The sequence below is a fragment of the Lissotriton helveticus genome, chromosome 2_2 (assembly GCF_964261635.1).
Source record: "Lissotriton helveticus chromosome 2_2, aLisHel1.1, whole genome shotgun sequence".
In the NCBI taxonomy this organism is placed as follows: domain Eukaryota; kingdom Metazoa; phylum Chordata; class Amphibia; order Caudata; family Salamandridae; genus Lissotriton; species Lissotriton helveticus.
In genome coordinates, this window is record NC_136060.1 from 338,692,582 (window position 1) to 338,709,905 (window position 17,324).

Here is a 17,324-nt window from a genome sequence, read left to right on the forward strand (position 1 = left end):
TCCACTTCAGCGCCTTCTTTTGGATGCCGGTGTTGCTGAGGCGTTGGACTAGGGTGCGGTGGCAGACCGTGTCGAACGCTGCTGAGAGGTCCAGGAGGATGAGTGCCGCTGTTTCCCCGTTGTCGAGAAGGGCTCGGATGTCGTCGGTGGCTGCGATGAGGGCGGTCTCGGTGCTGTGGTTGGCTCTGAAACCGGACTGCGAGGGGTCGAGGCATCCATTCGTCTCGAGGAAGGCGGCAAGTTGTCTGTTGGCGATCTTCTCGATGACTTTGGCAGGAAAAGGGAGGAGCGAGATGGGGCGGAAGTTCTTGAGGTCGGTGGGGTCCGCTGTTGGTTTCTTCAGCAGGGCGCTGAGCTCGGCGCGCTTCCAGCTCTCCGGGAAGGTGGCGGTGTCGAAGGAGGTGTTGATGACGTCTCGGAGTTGGGGTGCGATGGTGGAGTCGGCCTTGTTGAATACGTGGTGGGGGCAGGGGTCAGTCGGAGATCCGGAGTGGATGGTGTTCATCGTGCGGGCTGTGTCTTCGGTGGTCACCGTGGTCCTGGTGCGGAGGGTGGCGGTGGGGTGCGTTGGTTCTGTGGTTGGGTGCGTGGATGGTGCGCCGAAGCTGTTGTGGATGTCGGCAATCTTGCGGTGGAAGAACGAGGCGAGGGAGTTGCAGAGATCTTGTGAAGGGGTGATGTCGTTGTTGCCGGTGCTGGGGTTGGAGAACTCCTTGACGATGCTGAAGAGTTCCTTGCTGTCGTGTGCATTGTTGTCCAGTCGATCCTTCAGTGATTTCTTCTTGGTGGTGCGGATGAGCTGGTGGTGCTTGCGGGTGGCGTCTTTGAGGGCGGTCATGTTGTCAGTGGTCCGGTCGAGGAGCCAGGCTTTCTCGAGGGTGCGGCAGGTCTTCTTGGAGTCCTTGAGTTCTTCGGTGAACCAGGGGGCCTTCTTGCTTCTGGGGTTGCTGGGAGGGTTCTTCAGTGGTGCGAGGTCGTCGGCGCAGGCGGTCAGCCAGTGCGTGAACTTGCGGGCTGCTTCGTTGGGGTCCGGTGTGCTGGCGGGTGGGTTCTGGACGAGGGAAGTGGTGAGCTGGTCGGCGGTGATCTTGCTCCAGTTTCTGTGAGGAACCTGTTGTGGGTGGTGGTGGGTGGTGGTTTTTCTGAAGCTGAAGTGGACGCAGCTGTGGTCGGTCCAGTGAAGTCCGGTGGAGTGGCTGAAGGCGATGTGCTTGCTGGATGAGAAGACGGGATCAAGCGTGTGGCCGGCGTAGTGGGTGGGGGTGTTGACCAGTTGCTTGAGTCCGAGGTTGGCGAGGTTGTCCAGCAGGGTGACGGTGTTGCGGTCCTTGTTGTTCTCCAGGTGGAAGTTGAGGTCCCCTAGAAGGATGTAGTCGGCGGAGGGGCGGGCGTGTGGGCGTGTGGGCTGATGCCTCGTGTCTGACCAGTGGCCCGGTGGCAGTGGGCTGATTGGTCGGTTGCTTGGCGAGCTGCTGCTTCTCCCACCTCCCGCCCCGCTGATTGCGAGCGGAGGCGACTTCCTGGCATAAATTGTATTTTAAATTGTTTTTAACCTCCTTTCAAATTGTGCAGGCATCTAAATACTTTTGGGAATTTAGGGGTGAGCTGTCGGCTGGGTTGACCGGGTCCTTTGCGGGCTCCCAGTGGCAGCGGGCGCCATCTTGGCTTGGGCATTCGTTTTCCACCTCAGCCCTGCCCCTCCCCCGCCGCTCCGCCCCTACTTATACGGATAGCATGAGGCAGCGCAGCGGGCGCGACGGATGCGCGCCGGAGTTGCGCCTGAGTTAAGCCCGTCTGCGCCCGTCCGCGGCCGGCCGGGGCTAGGGGCACGGGACGCTGCTGGTTATACCACCTATACCCCGTCTCAGCTTTGCCTCTTATGGTCCCCCGGCTGTATAAATTCCGCCACGACTACTGCCCTACAACATCTTGGCCTATATTGTTCCCCTCCATCCCACCCCCCTAGTGTTGCACCATTTTCTGTTCCATCTGCTTCCATACCCACCCCTGCCCCCCCTTCACTCCCTGCCCCTCCTGCTCAACAGCCTTCTACCTCGGCTACTCTTCTAAATACCAGGTCCGCCGTAAATCATCAATACGAGCTATTTGACTATCTTGACACCAATGAACCAGACCTCCTGTTTTTAACTGAGACCTGGTTCAAGACTGACTCCCTCCCCAATGTGCTTGCCGCCCTGCCATCTACCTACTCCGCCATTCGCGCGGATCGCTCTGACGGCAAACGGGGAGGTGGAGTGGCGCTAATAGCCCGCACGGACATCACTTTCCATATCCTCCCTTCCCCTACCATCACCGATGTTGACCTTCTCGTAGCTCGTTCCACCTCCCAGCAAGTCCCTTTTACTTTTGTCCTCATCTACCGCCCCCCCCCAGCCCACTCCCTCGTTCCTTCCTGAGATCCAGACCTTGCTGGCCACTCTGGTAGTAAATTACTCTTCTGTACTTGTACTGGGGGATCTTAATTTCTGGCCCCACGACCCGGCCGAAAGCCCCCAGTCCAAGGAATTTACTTGCCTCATGGAAAATTTGAATTTTGTACCGCTTATTCATAGTCCTACCCACCAACATGGCCACACGCTGGACCAAATTTGGACACTAAATATCCCATCCACCCCGCCCATCATCTTTCCCTGCCCTTGGTCAGATCACTTTACCATCACGTTCTCCCTTGCCCTATCACTCCCGGTCAAACCCCCCCTTCCTAAAAATACCTGGGTTCGGAAATGGGGTAAGGTCAGTATGCCCTCCCTTTGCTCGGCCCTGGCCACGACTTGCCCGGACCTTACTGGCCTGACAGCCGGCCCTCAACTGGCCGCAATTAACAACTGGCTCACGAGGGCAGGAGACAAATTCGCCCCCTTCAGGCGCCTTTCAGTAAAACGGGTCCATGCAGCCAACCGTTGGTTAACCCCCGATCTGAAAGAGAAAAAACTTGCTGCTAGAAGGGCTGAAAGAGCCTGGCGTAGAACTTACGATCCTGCCTTAAAAACCATCTATTTGGCCACTCTGCATACCTACAAAAAGACCATCCTGGAAGCTAAGGCTGAATATTACACCCACAGGATATTGGTTGCGGAGTCACAATCGAAAGAAATTTTCTCCACTGTTCACGAGCTTGCCTCCTCCACCAGAGCCACATCTACCATTCCCCCGTCTCAACTCCTCTGTGACTCGCTCAACGAGTTTTTTATAGATAAAGTCGAAAAAATTAAACATAACATTCCCCAACCCTCCCCCACTTTCATGGACCCTTCCCCCCCCCTCCTCTGTCAAATTGACCAACTTCCCACTCCTTACCATTGATACCCTCGGTCCCCTGCTTCAACGGGTCAAATCAGGCTCGCCTCAGGACTTTGCCCCTGCCAACATACTCAGGGAAATCTACTCAGTCTGCCTCACCCCCCCCCCGACCCTCCTCAATGACTCCCTCATTCATGGCCACGTTCCCATCTCACATAAATCAGCGGTTGTCATCCCAATTTTGAAAAAGTTGGACGCTGATCCCTCCTCTGCTTCTAATTACCGCCCTATTTCACTCCTCCCCTACCTTGCTAAGGTACTCGAAACCCACATCACTTCCACGCTGAGCACACACATTGAGGCAAATCATTGCCTCTCCCCCTGTCAAGCTGGTTTCCGCCCCCTGCACTCTACCGAAAAGGTGGTCATTTCAGTTATGGACAAGCTGCATGACGGAATCGACATCAACCGTCCGCAAGCCCTGATTCTCCTTGACCTATCCACCGCTTTTGACACGGTGAACCACACCATTCTTCTTAACCGTGTCAGGGCGGCGGGGGTTGAGGGCCTAGCCTTTTGTTGGCTACAGTCCTTTCTGGCTGGGAGAACACAGAGAGTCCATCTGGCTGATTTTGCAGCAGCCACCCGTAAGGTAGAGTGCGGGGTTCCCCAGGGTTCATCACTCTCCCCTCTTCTGTTTAACCTTTATATTTTTCCCCTCATTTTTATGTTACAGCAACTGGAGGTCACCGTATTTAATTATGCGGATGATCTCCAGTTAATCTTTAATCTGTCCCATTCACCTTCATCCGCTCTGAATGTTCAAACCATCATGACCCTCATTCAAGATTGGATGAACTGCAGCCACCTCAAACTCAATCCGGACAAGACCGAACTGGTCCTGACCGGAGGTGGCTGCAGTCCCTGGTCTCCCTCCTTTTGGCCCCCCTCCCTTGGTGTCCCTCCACTCCCGGTTCCCAAAGTGAAGACTTTGGGTATCTTTCTAAATCCCCAGCTTTCGGTTCTCCCACAAGTTAATTTTGTGGTCTCTTCATCTTTCTTTTCCCTCAGAGTGATTAGGAAGGTTTCCCGTTTCTTTTCCCCCCCTGCACTAAAAATCATCATGATGGCCATGGTGTTATCTCGTATAGACTATGGCAACATAGTCTATAACGGAGCCCCTGCATACATGATCCACCGTTTACAACTGGTGCAGAACCAGGCGGCCCGTCTGATCCATGGCCTTCCCAGATATCATCGGGTCACCCCTTTACTCAAGACCCTGCACTGGCTTCCTATAAGAGAGCGTGCCCTGTTTAAGCTCGGCTGTCTTACCTATCAAGCCAGAGCGGCACTGCTCCTAAATTCATCTGCTCTCTTATTAAACCATACTGTCCAGGCAGAGAACTCCGCTCGACCCATTTGGCCCTTCTTACCATCCCCCGCTTTAAAAAGCAGAGGGCGGGCGGAGTGAGATTTGCTGTCCTGGCCCCAACGTTCTGGAATTCCCTCCCAATTGCTTTACGCACTTCCCTCTCGTATCCCCTTTTCCGTAAAAATCTTAAAACCTTTTTGTTCGCCCAAGCCTACCCTTAAACCCTTTTGCTGCCGCCATTCACTGATCACCACTAGCGCCATGATACCGTTGGGTATGCGAGCGCTGTACAAATGTTTTTAAATTCAAATTCAAATTCAAATTTGCTGAATTGGGTGCGTGGTCCCGGAGGTCTGTAGACGAGGGTACCTCTGAGGGTCGTCTTTGGGTCGGTGTGAATCTGGAAGTGTAGGTGTTCAGCGGCGGGGTAGGTGTCGTCGGCGTCGGTCGTGATGCGGATTGTGTTCTTGTGGACGATGGCGATGCCTCCTCCAGTCTGTTTCAGGCGGTCCCTCCGGACGATCTTGTATCCGTCCGGGATGGCGATGGCGATGTCTGGCGCTGAGGAGGCGTTCATCCAGGTTTCCGTGAGGAAGGCGACGTCTGGTGATGTGGTGTCGAGCAGGTTCCAGAGTTCGACGGCGTGTCTGTGGACGGAGCGGGTGTTGAGCAGGATGCACTTGAGGTGGTTGTTGCTGGCGCTCGGCTTGGCGGGAGCGGTGCAGGTCCGGATGCAGGTGAATTTGCAGGCATGGCAGGTGAAGGCTCCGTGGGTGCGTTTCGGAGTGGCTCGGCAGCAGGCGGGGGTTGGACCGGCGTTGAGTGCGTTGAGGGTGGCGGCGTCGTAGGTCCGTCGTGTTGTCTGGCGTCGGCGGGGGCCAGGGGTCCTGGCGCTGGGCGCGGTCCAGGCGCGGACGGGCGCAGACGGGCTTGCCTTTGGCACGCCATTGGCGCACATTCAGCGCGTCCGCTGCGCGTGACCGCTGCGCGTCTGCGCGGTTGCCATTTATGGCTAAGTGGGAGGGAGGAGCAGCTGGGAGGCGGGAGCGGGGAGGATACAAAACGAAAAGGGGGCGTGGCCGCGTGAACAGCGGCGGGAAGCGGGGAGCGGGGCGGGGAGGGCACAGGGGGACTGCAGAAGAATTAACAACAAGGCTATATCTACAACGCGCACAGGGGGACAACAGTAGAAATTACAACAGGGCTATATCTACAACACGCACAGTAGTGAAATACAAAAAGGCAATGCAACAACAACACGCAAACACGGCGGAGGGGCGGGGAAAGCGAGGCAGGCAGCTCGGGCGGAGAGGCAGGCACAACGAGGCTACGAGCAGCAGCGAGGCGAGGGGCACACACACAGCTGGTGGCCGTGCGGCGCGGGGGTGTCCTGAGAACAGGTCACACTCACCTGCGCCGCGCGGTCGCCATTTATGGACAAGTGGGAGGGAGGAGCAGCTGGGAGGCGGGAGCTGGGAGGCGGGAGCGGGAAAGATACAAAACGAAAAGGGGGCGTGGCCGCGTGAACAGCGGCGGGAATCGGGGAGCGGGGCGGGCAGGGCAGGGCACAGGGGGACTACAGAAGAATTAACAACAAGGCTATATCTACAACACGCACAGTAGTGAAATACAAAAGGCAATGCAACAACAACACGCAAACACGGCGGAGGGGCAGGGAAAGCGAGGCAGGCAGCTAGGGCGGAGAGGCAGGCACAACGAGGCTACAAGCAGCAGCGAGGCGAGGGGCACACACACAGCTGGTGGCCGTGCGGCGCGGGGGAAGAAGAACACTGAGGCGCAACGTGGGAAATAGCCAGCAGGATCATGTAAGTGTTTATTTATTTTAATTATTATTAATCTTACCCTGGTGCTCCCCCTCCCGCGCTCCCCTCTTCCCCCTTCAACAGCCCCACCACTTGTTGTTTGTGGCGGCCACCATCTTGTTTGAGGGAACCAGATCTCCCACAGCTGGCAAGTATTCTGGCTTAAAAGTGAAACAGTTAATGCAGAGGGTGAAAGTACTGCCATTATTTAATTATTTCATGTGCTTTTTATTTAACATTTCTTTATGGAATGCGATTCTGTGTCACCAAACGAGACTGTTGTGTTTTTGCAGCCCAGTTATAAAGAATGTAAAAAAGTATTCAATTATTAGTGATTGCTAGCCTTATTTTTTTCATTACTAGAAAGTGAAATAAAATCTAGGACCCGTCCAGGAGGCCCCCAAAGACGCATAGCATGCTTACAAAATGAATGTATGGTTTAACTGATCGCGTAACTAGGTAGGGGTCAAACTGGAACAGTAAGTAGGCCCGGGCATCAAAATAAAGGTGGCCACCATTAGCGAATCCAATAGCTAAAAAAAGTGGCCCACATCTGCAAAAAGAGGCAGTTTTGAACTCATAAAGACACACTTTGCAGGTGTTTTGCAAGGTATGAGAGACTGCATGCATTTCTCCTTGCAGCAAGCAATGTTTGTGGTGATATCAAAGAAATCATCAGTAAAAACTGGCCCATCAGACCAACTGTTCCAAACAAGAGGTTCATTTGTAAGAGAGGTTAATAAAAATGGACGACAGTCCTTACTAAAGCCCATCAGAATATTTCTTCCAGATTTACAATAGCAATGCCAACTTGATTTTTGGGAAGTAACGGCATCTCCTCCTAGAGAAGAAATATACATTTGGGGGCAAATTTACTATGAAGTCAAGTAAGGCAGCATAGCACAGCAACACAAGTTGCTGAGCTGTGTTGCATGAAAGGGAACCCACAGAGTAGCGTTATATCACTCTTGCACTGGCACACTTTATGTTGCCTTGAGTCAAGCAAAGAAACATGCATCATAGTGAAAGAGTATGTGTGTGTGGTGTCTAGCATAGTTAAGTGCAAAAAACGTTTTCCAATTTTGAATCTGTCCTTTACAGAACAGCACATCTGCACAGTTGGAAAAGTTCAATGAAAATATATACCTACCTCGTGGAGGGATAATGTTTGGGTGGGAAGTCTTGTTTCCCATTTTTAGTACATAAGGTTTTACTTCAAATATGGTTGCATGACAATGCCCATATATCACCCATGGAACATCCCCTTGACAAAAAGTAGCGCTAACACTTTTTGTGACTTTACACTGGTGGAAAGCATTGATAAATATGGCCTTCGTTCATACCTTATTCTTAAAGCGTTAATATCAGATACTGTGTCATAACGTACAGTTTGCAATAGGTGGCGTCATTGCCTCAGAGAAGAAGGTTTGATAAGTTACAATATGCAGTAGTTATTTCAACCCCAGAAACTCATTTTGAGGACCGAAATAAAGATACGGACATTGGTTCTATGAATTATTTGGTCAAATTCGGTCACAAGCAGAAAGATGTCACCGCGTCCTTTCCGCAGTCTAGGTAATTATTGCCAATAGGCACAGACGCCGGAAAAAAACATCCTTTAAACGTATGTTGTGTTATTAGTAAGCAGACACTTAGGAGGCAGTAAAATATTGCAGTAATAAGGGAACTTCAACTTTCATTATTGAGACCACACTTCAGAAAACGTCTGGCACAGGGGAAAAAAGGAAAGTTGGTATAATTTATGAATTGGGCCTGTTTGATGGGATGTGCAATTACCATACCATTCCATTTGAATGAAACTTTCAGCAAACTGCTTCACCTCGATAGTTCTGCTCTCATCCAATGTGTTTTGATGCCTCATCTAAAGAATATATACAAGGTGTGCCTGATTAGCAAATATATAGGTTTGTTATATCTGAGAAGTGAGCTTTGACTTTAATAGATTGGAAAGTTGAAGTTATTCTGGAAGAATATTCTGAAATACTGCTTTAGTTCACGTGAAAAACACAACCCTGAATAAAAACATATATTTGGTGTAGGATGCTAAGACGAGTATGGCAATGTGTTTGTGACGTGATGAGAAACACACACTCCTGATGGGGAAACATTAATGCAAAGCTCTGCTTATGTCAAAATAGAATACAAAGCTCTCTTGGATAAACTGCAGTGTACAGGACCCAAACTTGTTTTGATAACGCCATAGAAAATTGATTATTTGATCGTGGCTTTAACATTCGCCATTGAAATAGGCAGCATATATGTAACTAATTACACAAGGACATTTTCTAAGTTTCTCCAGTATATTGTCAACATTTCACATCAATGTGCATATAAGGGTGATTTCTGTTAGTTTTGTATTGCATTGCAACATTTATATAGAGCATGCTAGTGCTTTGTGTGTGGTGCTAAGGCGCTCGCCTAGGGTCCACGCTACACCATGTAGGGTGCATGTTTGGAAGTGTGTTGTCTTTGTTTTAATCATATGTGGGAAGTGTATCCATGTCGTACATGCTGACCACCGAGGTGCGGTTATTGTGTTATGGGACACATCTCTTAGCTGTATGATGGATAAAGAAGGCTTTTTCAGTAAGCTGCCAGCTTTGAACAGCTCTACAAGTTCCCTTATGGTCTTTCTTATTTTCATGGTCCACTAAACGAGTTATCACACTGGGTTGTTAATTTTGAGGTATTTTGTGTCATGTGCAGAGATCTGCCTGATAGGCTTTTTTAATATCAGCCCTTATCTGATTGTCATTGTGGGATGTTAAAAAGAAATGTTAGTGTGAAGCTTGTTAGGGCCTGCAGTGGTGGACCAAATCAAAGATGTAATTAGCAATTAGTGCCGTAGAGCGGAGGGCGGACAGGTAAGAGCCTGACAATTACTACACTTCCGCTAGGTCAATCCGGTAGCGGTCTAGTCTCCCACATGGAGGGGCTCCTTAGGCAGCGAGGAGCTGCGCTCTGACCGCGGATAGGGAGGACAGTGGCAGTGTCTCCCCGATTTGCTTGACGCCAGATAGCTTGCACCAGGTCAGCTATAACGGAATGAGCTTTTAATGCCTCTGAATTCAGGAATCTGATATTTTTTAAAAATCACGCTACTTGCTTTATTTTAATAGCATTCATTTTGCCTTATATTGTAAGAATCTGCTCACACGCTGCTTTGTGTATTGGGGGTGATTTAAAACTCACTTGCACTTTAGAAGTCGGCGCTCGATGGTATAGCCTGCCCGCCTCGGTCCGACTCGGCAATTAGTGCCGTAGAGCAGAGGGCGGACAGGTAAGTGCCTGACAATTACTACACTTCCGCTAGGTCAATCCGGTAGCGGTCTAGTCTCCCACAAGGAGGGGCTACTTAGCCCTTTCGTCGCCCTGAGCGCGCAGCGGTCGCGCGCAGGCGAGCGCCTGAGGACGCGCCTGAGACAAGCCAGAGAGAAGCCCGTCTGTGTCCGTCCGTGACTGGACGGGACCAGGGGCCATGGGCTTTGTCTCAAAGGACACAGACGCCACTATGAGTCATAGCATTAGGTATTCCTCCCAGGTACTTAAAGATCTGCAGCCATTCCCTCTGGTAGGTTGCGCTGTGCGCTCTTCTCTATGCCCTGAAGGTCCTTTCTCATGTTTTCATTGCTGCTTCCAGGCTACTTTAGATACTGGTAGTATCATTGAGGGAAATAAGCCACCTATTAGACCCTGTCCTCCTATCTCTCCCCATAACCTTTCCTCTAGTTTTAACATCGAGGAGACTGTGCCTGTGAACAGTCTAAAGAGCTTTCTTTTAAACATTCGCTCCCTACCAAAGCACCATCTTGCTTTTTGGGATCTGGTCAATACTGTGAATCCAGATATCTGTTTCCTTACAGAAACTTGGCTAAAGCCCCACACAGTTCCCGCCATCACGTTGGGGGTTCCTAAGGGATATAAAATACTTAAACTCGATCGTCCTGTCAAAACTGGGGGAGGTATTGCTATTGTGTATAAGGAGGAGGGCATGAAGATCTCCCTGTTAGAACAAAGGAGTTGTCCTATGATGGAAGTTATGGTTTTTAAGATTATTTTTACTCCTAAAATTCACTGGACCGGGGCACTAGTGTATCGCCCCCCAGGGTCAAGTGCGGCTTTTCTATTTCCCTAGTGGAATTTCTGGCTCCTTACCTAAAAGCCAAAGAAGATTTTATTCTCCTTGGAGATTTTAATATTCATGCGGATCTCCCTAACCATCCCGATACTGCATTATTACTTTCTGATCTTGCAATATTAGGGCTAGAGATCCAAAATAATGATCCCACACATATTGGTGGACATATTCTGGACCTAATTTTTACTAACTGCTTGAAAATGAAATATTGGTCAACATCTCAAGTGTGCTGGACCGACCACTATATGGTGGAATTCTTCATCTGTGGCTTTGCCCCTCCACATCAGAAGTTTCTTCCTGCTGCTTTGCGAAGATCCTGGCGCAAGGTAACACTGGACGAACTTCAGAGGGTATGGAAGGAACCCATCTTTACAGAGATAGATGATGTTGAGTCCGGCTTAGCGAAGTATAACGCAGCTCTTTTAGAAGCGGTAGACCTATTGGCGCCACTGAAGCTTTGTAAACAGCATTCAGTAAACAAACAAGAGATATTGTATACTGAAGAACTTAGAGGAGAGAAGCAGAAGTGCAGAAAGCTCGAAAAAGCTTGGAGGAAATCACACAGGGATACGAATAAGAAAGAGTATACTGATGCCCTGGCCTCTTATCATTAAAACTTAAAGATGGCCAGACGGAGCTGTCTTGCATCACAGCTGGAGGAAGCAGGCAATACTCCTAGAGAGCTCTATAAGATTCTACAGTCCTTTATAAAAACCTGTGGCCTGCGAGAGCCCTGACGAGTTCTCTCAAACCCTGTGCGATGAAATATCATTATTCTTCGAGAATAAAATAGAGCTTGTATATGAGAAGATCAAGCAAACAGAGACGGTTGGGAGTAATATCATCAGCTCCTCCCTGACATCACCTATTCCTTCTATTCCTCCTATGTCTCCTGTGTGCGCCAATATCTCACTTATCAAATTTCCGGAGATTACTCTCTCTGAAGTCACTTCTCTGGTTGGTTTAATTAAAACAGGGTCTCCTTCAGACCTCCTGCCAGCAAAGATGATGGGCACATTAGGGAACCTGCTCCTACCTGGAATTCAAACAGTGATCAATCTCTCCCTTAGAGATGGGCATGTGCCAGGTGAATGGAAAAGAGCGGTGGTGAACCCTATTCGAAAGAATGCAGCCTTGCCATGGTCGGACCTTTCCAACCTCCGTCCTATTTCCCTACTTCCCCACATCAGTAAGATGACCGAGAAACATGTGAATACCTATCTATCTAAGTTTATCGAGGCAGCAGGTGGTCTGGACCACTCTCAATCTGGGTTCAGACCTAACCACAGCACTGAGTCGGCCCTCCTCTCCGTGACCAATACCATCAGGATGGCACAGGATAGAGGAGGTTTCATGATCTTGGTGCTGTTGGATTTATCCGCCGCCTTCGATACGGTTTCACATGATATTCTTCTCGGTCGTCTGCAGAAGGTGGGAATAGGCGGCTCGGCTCTGGCCTGGCTGGAAAGCTTTCTCTTGGGTCGATCACAAACCGTCAAGTTGGGCTCCCATTATTCGATCTTTAGGGAGCTCACTAAGGGGGGCCCTCAGGGCTCATGCCAAGCCCCACACTTTTTAATGTGTATGTGGCCCCCTTGGCGGATATTGTAAGAGAATATGGGTTCACCCCAGTATCGTATGCTGATGATACCCAGCTTCTGTTTCCCTTCCATACCATGACACCGGCAATTAAACATGCATTTGCCACCGGTATGAGAGCAGTATCTGACTGGATGACCTCCAATTGCTTACAATGTAATGTGAGCAAGACGGAGGTCATGCTTTTTGGAGAAGCCCCCCTCCTATGGTCGCCTGAGTGGTGGCCCACGGATTTAGGAGCTGCTCCTTGCCCCAAGCAGATAGTGAAAAATCTGGGAGTACGGCTTGACCAAGCATTATTACTAAAGGAACATGTGAATCTGGTGGCGGGAACCTGCTTCAGGACCATTGGGCTCCTGAGGCGTGTGTTCCCATTCCTGGATGATTGCTATAGGAAAACACTGGTTCAGACATTGGTCGTCAGTAGATTGGACTACTGCAATGGACTGCTCCTCTCAGCCAACGAGGAGCAATTGAGCCATTTGCAGGTGGTCCAGAATACTGCGGCCAGATTAGTCCTTGACGCTCCTAATAGGTCCCCGTCTCGCCCTCTTCTGTATAAGCTCCACTGGCTGCCCATCCGCCAGAGAATTGAGTTTAAAGTCTGTTGTGTAATTCACAGATGCCTTTGTGGATCTGGCCCTAAATATCTGGCTGAATTATTTCAGCCTTATATTCCGACCCGCTCTTTGCGATCTAGCAATTTATTATTGCTGCAGATTCCACGGATTAAGAAGGCAAAACAAGGAGGTTGTGCATTGTCTTAAAAGGGCCCCACTCTCTGGAACACTCTGCCCCTAACCTTAAGACAAATTACCAATCTACATGCCTTTAAGAAATCCTGGAAGACTTATCTGTTTCAGGCTGTGTAAGATCTAGGGCTCCTATGACTATGGTTTGATCTGGCATCCTGGAAGATCTTAAAAGCGCGGAGATACCTCTTGGGGTCGATTCCGGCGCTATATAAGAAACAAAATAAATAAATTGGCCAGCTGCATGTGACACGTTTCTAAGGTAATTCCATATCTAGTCATCTGGCAATGGGAAGATTAATTTGTGGGTGATGGACATGTGCCTAAGTAGTTTTATCTTATGTTAGTGTAATAGTATTAACCACTTGGATGCTAAGGTACATCCACCTCTTCCCATTGACTTTCCATTGAAACCAATGGAAACTCCATGACGAGCTGGGCTCGTCATGAGCGTCAAAGGGGTTAAGCAGTTTTGTGAAATGATTATGCATCCTGTTTAAACTACAATAGTCTGCCCGACCACTTAGTGTTATTGTGTTAGTATTAAAGTGGGCCAGGCTGGTTATATATTGTATTGTACTATAATTGCATACATATATATATATATAGCACCAACAAACTCTGACGAAGCATTCAAGTGCTTTACGCAGGGCAACCCGCTGCTCCAAAAGCCAAAGGTAATATTTTTTTTCGGTGGTATTGTTGGTTATTGCGATTAGTTTTGTGCTCATAACAAAACTATTGGATGCATTTACTCCAATTTCTATGTGGTGAATTAAGTAATCGGAGGTAGGTGTGGTTTTTCGTGGGAGTTGGGTATGCAAACACATGCAAATGGTTCGCAGTATTAGTAGGTGAACTACAGGAGAATAGGTATTATTAGATTTCAGGGGTATGACTGCTAAGGATGAGGGTGTGATCTTTGGAATGAGAAGTAGGCGCTCTTCAGAAACTCAATAAAAGGGACTTAGGCAAACATACATGTGACTTAGAACAGGCTGCACCCAATCACCGTCTGCGTATCAGCAGCAGTCTTAAAAGTAGGGTGACCAACTGTCCGTAAAGTTTACGGACGCTCCATCATTTTGGTGTGATGTTCGTTGTCCGTAGTCATTCCTTTTACGGACACCTTTTGTCCGTAATTTTGGACATTAATTATAGTGTTCCCTGCAAGAAGCCCCAAGAGATTAAAAGTTCTCAGGGGCCAGCTCGCACTTCTCTTTTGAACTCCAAAGGCTGCAGCAGCCCCTCCCTGAGCTCTCACAGACTGTGGGCAGGCCCATTGTCCAGCCGCGGCCCGTGGAGGGAGTTGCAGTGGGGCAGAAAGGCGGGGCGGGGGAGGGGCATGGTGGGGGTGCTAAAAACCGGAATATGGATCATTGGAGGTAAGCAAACAATTTAATTAAGAAAACGAATTTTGTAGCTTGGGCTGCATCGCATTTTGCGATGCAGGGCGCGCTACGACATTCATTTTATTTATTACATTGTTTACTTACCTCCAATTATCCATATTCGGTTTTTAGCACCCCCCACTCTGCCCTTCCCCCGCCCCACCTTTCTGCCCCACTGCAACTCCCTCCACGGTCCGCGGCTGCCATTGTCATTCCGATTGAGGCTGATTGTCCCCTTTTGAATGACAATGCGCCTGCCGTCTGCCTTCAGCATATCATGTGCCAGTGAGATCTAGTTAGAGATTACACAGGAGCTTTCCCCAAACAGAGTACTGTGGGGAACTTGCCACCTTGTGTAATTTGTAAATGTTGTACACAGAGTGAACAGGGCCAGGGCAGTGACGGGACAGAAAAGGGGACAGGAAAGGAGAGGTGATGGGGCAGGAGAGGTGACCGGGCAGGAGAAGTAACGAGCAGGAGAAGTGACAGGGCAGGAGAAGTGACGGGGCAGGAGAAGTGACAGGGCAGGAGAGGTGATGGGTCAGGAGCAGTGACAGGACAGGGGAGGCGACAGGAAAGGAGAGGTAATGGGGAAGGAGAAGTGATGGGACAGGAGAAGTGATGGGGCAGGAGTGGCGATCGGGCATGAGCAGGAGTGCTGACTGGACAGGAGCAGTGAACGGGCAGGATCAGTGAACGGGCAGGAGCAGTGACGGGGCAGGAAAAGTGATGGGGCAGAAGCAGTGATGGGGCAGGAGCAGTGACGGGGCAGGAGCAGTGACAGGGCAGGAGAGGCAACAAGAAAAGAGAGGTGACTGGGCAGGAGAGGGGACCGGGCAAGAGAAGTGAAGGGCAGTGGTGTTGACCGGGCAGGAGAGGTGACCGGCGCAAGAGTGGTGACCAGGCAGGAGTGGTGACGACGCAGGCGAAGTGAAGTGCAGTAGTGGTGACCAGGCAGGAGAAGTGACGGGCAGGAGAAGTGACGGGGCAGGAGAAGTGACGGGGCATGAGAAGTGATGTACCAGGAGATGTGACGGGGCAGGAGAAATGATGGGGCAGGAGAGGTGACGGGGCAGGAGAAGTGACAAAGCAGAAGTGACGGGCAGAAGTGGTGATAAGGCATGAGCAGGAGTGGTAACCAGGCGGAAGCAGTGAAAAGACAGGAGCGGTGCACAGACAGGAGCAGTGAACAGACAGGAGAGGTGAACAGGGCTGGGGCAGTGAACAGGGTAGGAGAAGTGGTGTGGCAGGAGAAGCGATGCACCAGGAGAAGTGACGGGGCATGAGAGGTGAGGGACAGGGGAAGTGACGAGGCAGGAGCGTTGATCGAGCATGAGCAGGAGTACTGACTGGACAGGAGCAGTGAAAGGGCAGGAGCAGTGAACGGGCAGGAGCAGTGACGGGGCAGGAGAAATGATGGGGCAGGTGAAGTGACGGGGAAGAGAAGTGACGGAGTAGGAGCAGTGAACGGGTAGGAGCAGTAAACAGGCAGGAGAAGATAACGGGTAGGAGCAGTGAACGGGCAGGAGCAGTGACGGGGGAGGAGCAGTGACGGGGCAGGAGCAGTGAACAGGCAGGAGCAGTGATGGGGCAGGGGAAATGACAGGGAAGGAGCGGTGATGGGGTAGGAGGAGTGACCGGGCAAGAGAAAGTGACAGGGCAGGATAAGTGACTTTTACTTATGTTGCTTGCCTATTTATTTATGTACTATTGCATGATATCCACTGATGTGTCTGCAAAGCATACCTGTTGCCCCGAATTTTTGTTCTGAATTTTGACCTCCTGTCCTGAATTTTTATCCTGAATTTTGACCCCTTGTCCTGGAATTTTATACTCACCGTGATGAATTTGCCCCCATGCCAGTTGGCTACCCTACTTTAAATGATACTGTCACGTCAGAGAAGCAAAGCTTGGACCCTGCACGCCACTTTTCTAATTATCTCTGAGAAGGAGTGCCTGCTGTACCCTGGGCAGCCTGTAAGGATGGGTGGCGCAAGCGTGTCCTGGAAGTCATTCCTTTTGTAGATGGAGGGTAGAGGAGTGCACAGATGTGCTCCTTGCCCTACACCCATTAAATAAATGATTTTTGTTTCTTGGATGGCTCCAGGCTGCTGATTCCTGGCAGCTGCACAGGCACAGCTACAAGAAACAACCCACCCCTCCCCCCAGCCTTGTGTGACGTCTTTGGCAAGTTTGGTCCTTCTGGCCTGCAATAGGTTGCATCCTGGGACATACAATTTAGTTTCAACTTTGAAAATCCCAGCATTTAAGGCTCTGCAGACTTAAAAGACGGGACCGGCAGAAGATGTCCCACATAACAAGGAACCACTTTTCAGCTATGTCATATATTTGGAGAAGTAGAGGCCAAGCGGTCCACATGTTATATGGGCTGGGAAGCTCCCTTACTGGGTATTGTGAGAGATGAATCGGGTCAACTTAAAGTTCTGTGACCAATAAATGGACTCCATCTTTACCTCTTTGTAAGTCGTAGAACTCCTCCCTGAATTGCAGTAGCTTCATAATGTAGAGAGGGTGGTACTTTATCCCATTTTTTATTACATCACGGGTCTAGCTCACTCTATTAGAAATCGGTATTGATTTTGCTTTCAACACCCCAGCTTAACAAAGGTACTGTCAAGGGTCCTAGTATCCTATTAGTCATGAGGTGAATTGCAAGTTAGGAACAGTCAGACTCACAGTCATGGCCTCAAACTAGCAATGTGCTCTGAATGCTATAGGGATAAGAACACCACTGCAGCCATATTGTTCTCTTAAAGAAATACACTATTTCACAAATAATTTCCCAAAATTAAGTAGATTTTCATCTGTTAATTTTCGAGCGTATGCTTGTTTATGCTGTTAAAAGGTCAAATATCCAGCGCCTGCTAATGCTGGGTGATATGAATTTTGCAACTTTTCGTTTGAGTATTCCAATTTCACGTGTGGTGCCCATTTGCCTACTTT

At 49.8% G+C, this 17,324-nt stretch overlaps 1 protein-coding gene across 2 annotated transcripts in view; it reads right to left on the reverse strand.

The window, feature by feature from the left end:
* The window catches only part of CRMP1 (collapsin response mediator protein 1), a 211,069-nt gene that overhangs the window by 28,214 nt on the left and 165,531 nt on the right, over nucleotides 1-17,324 (reverse strand). The window lies entirely within an intron of this gene.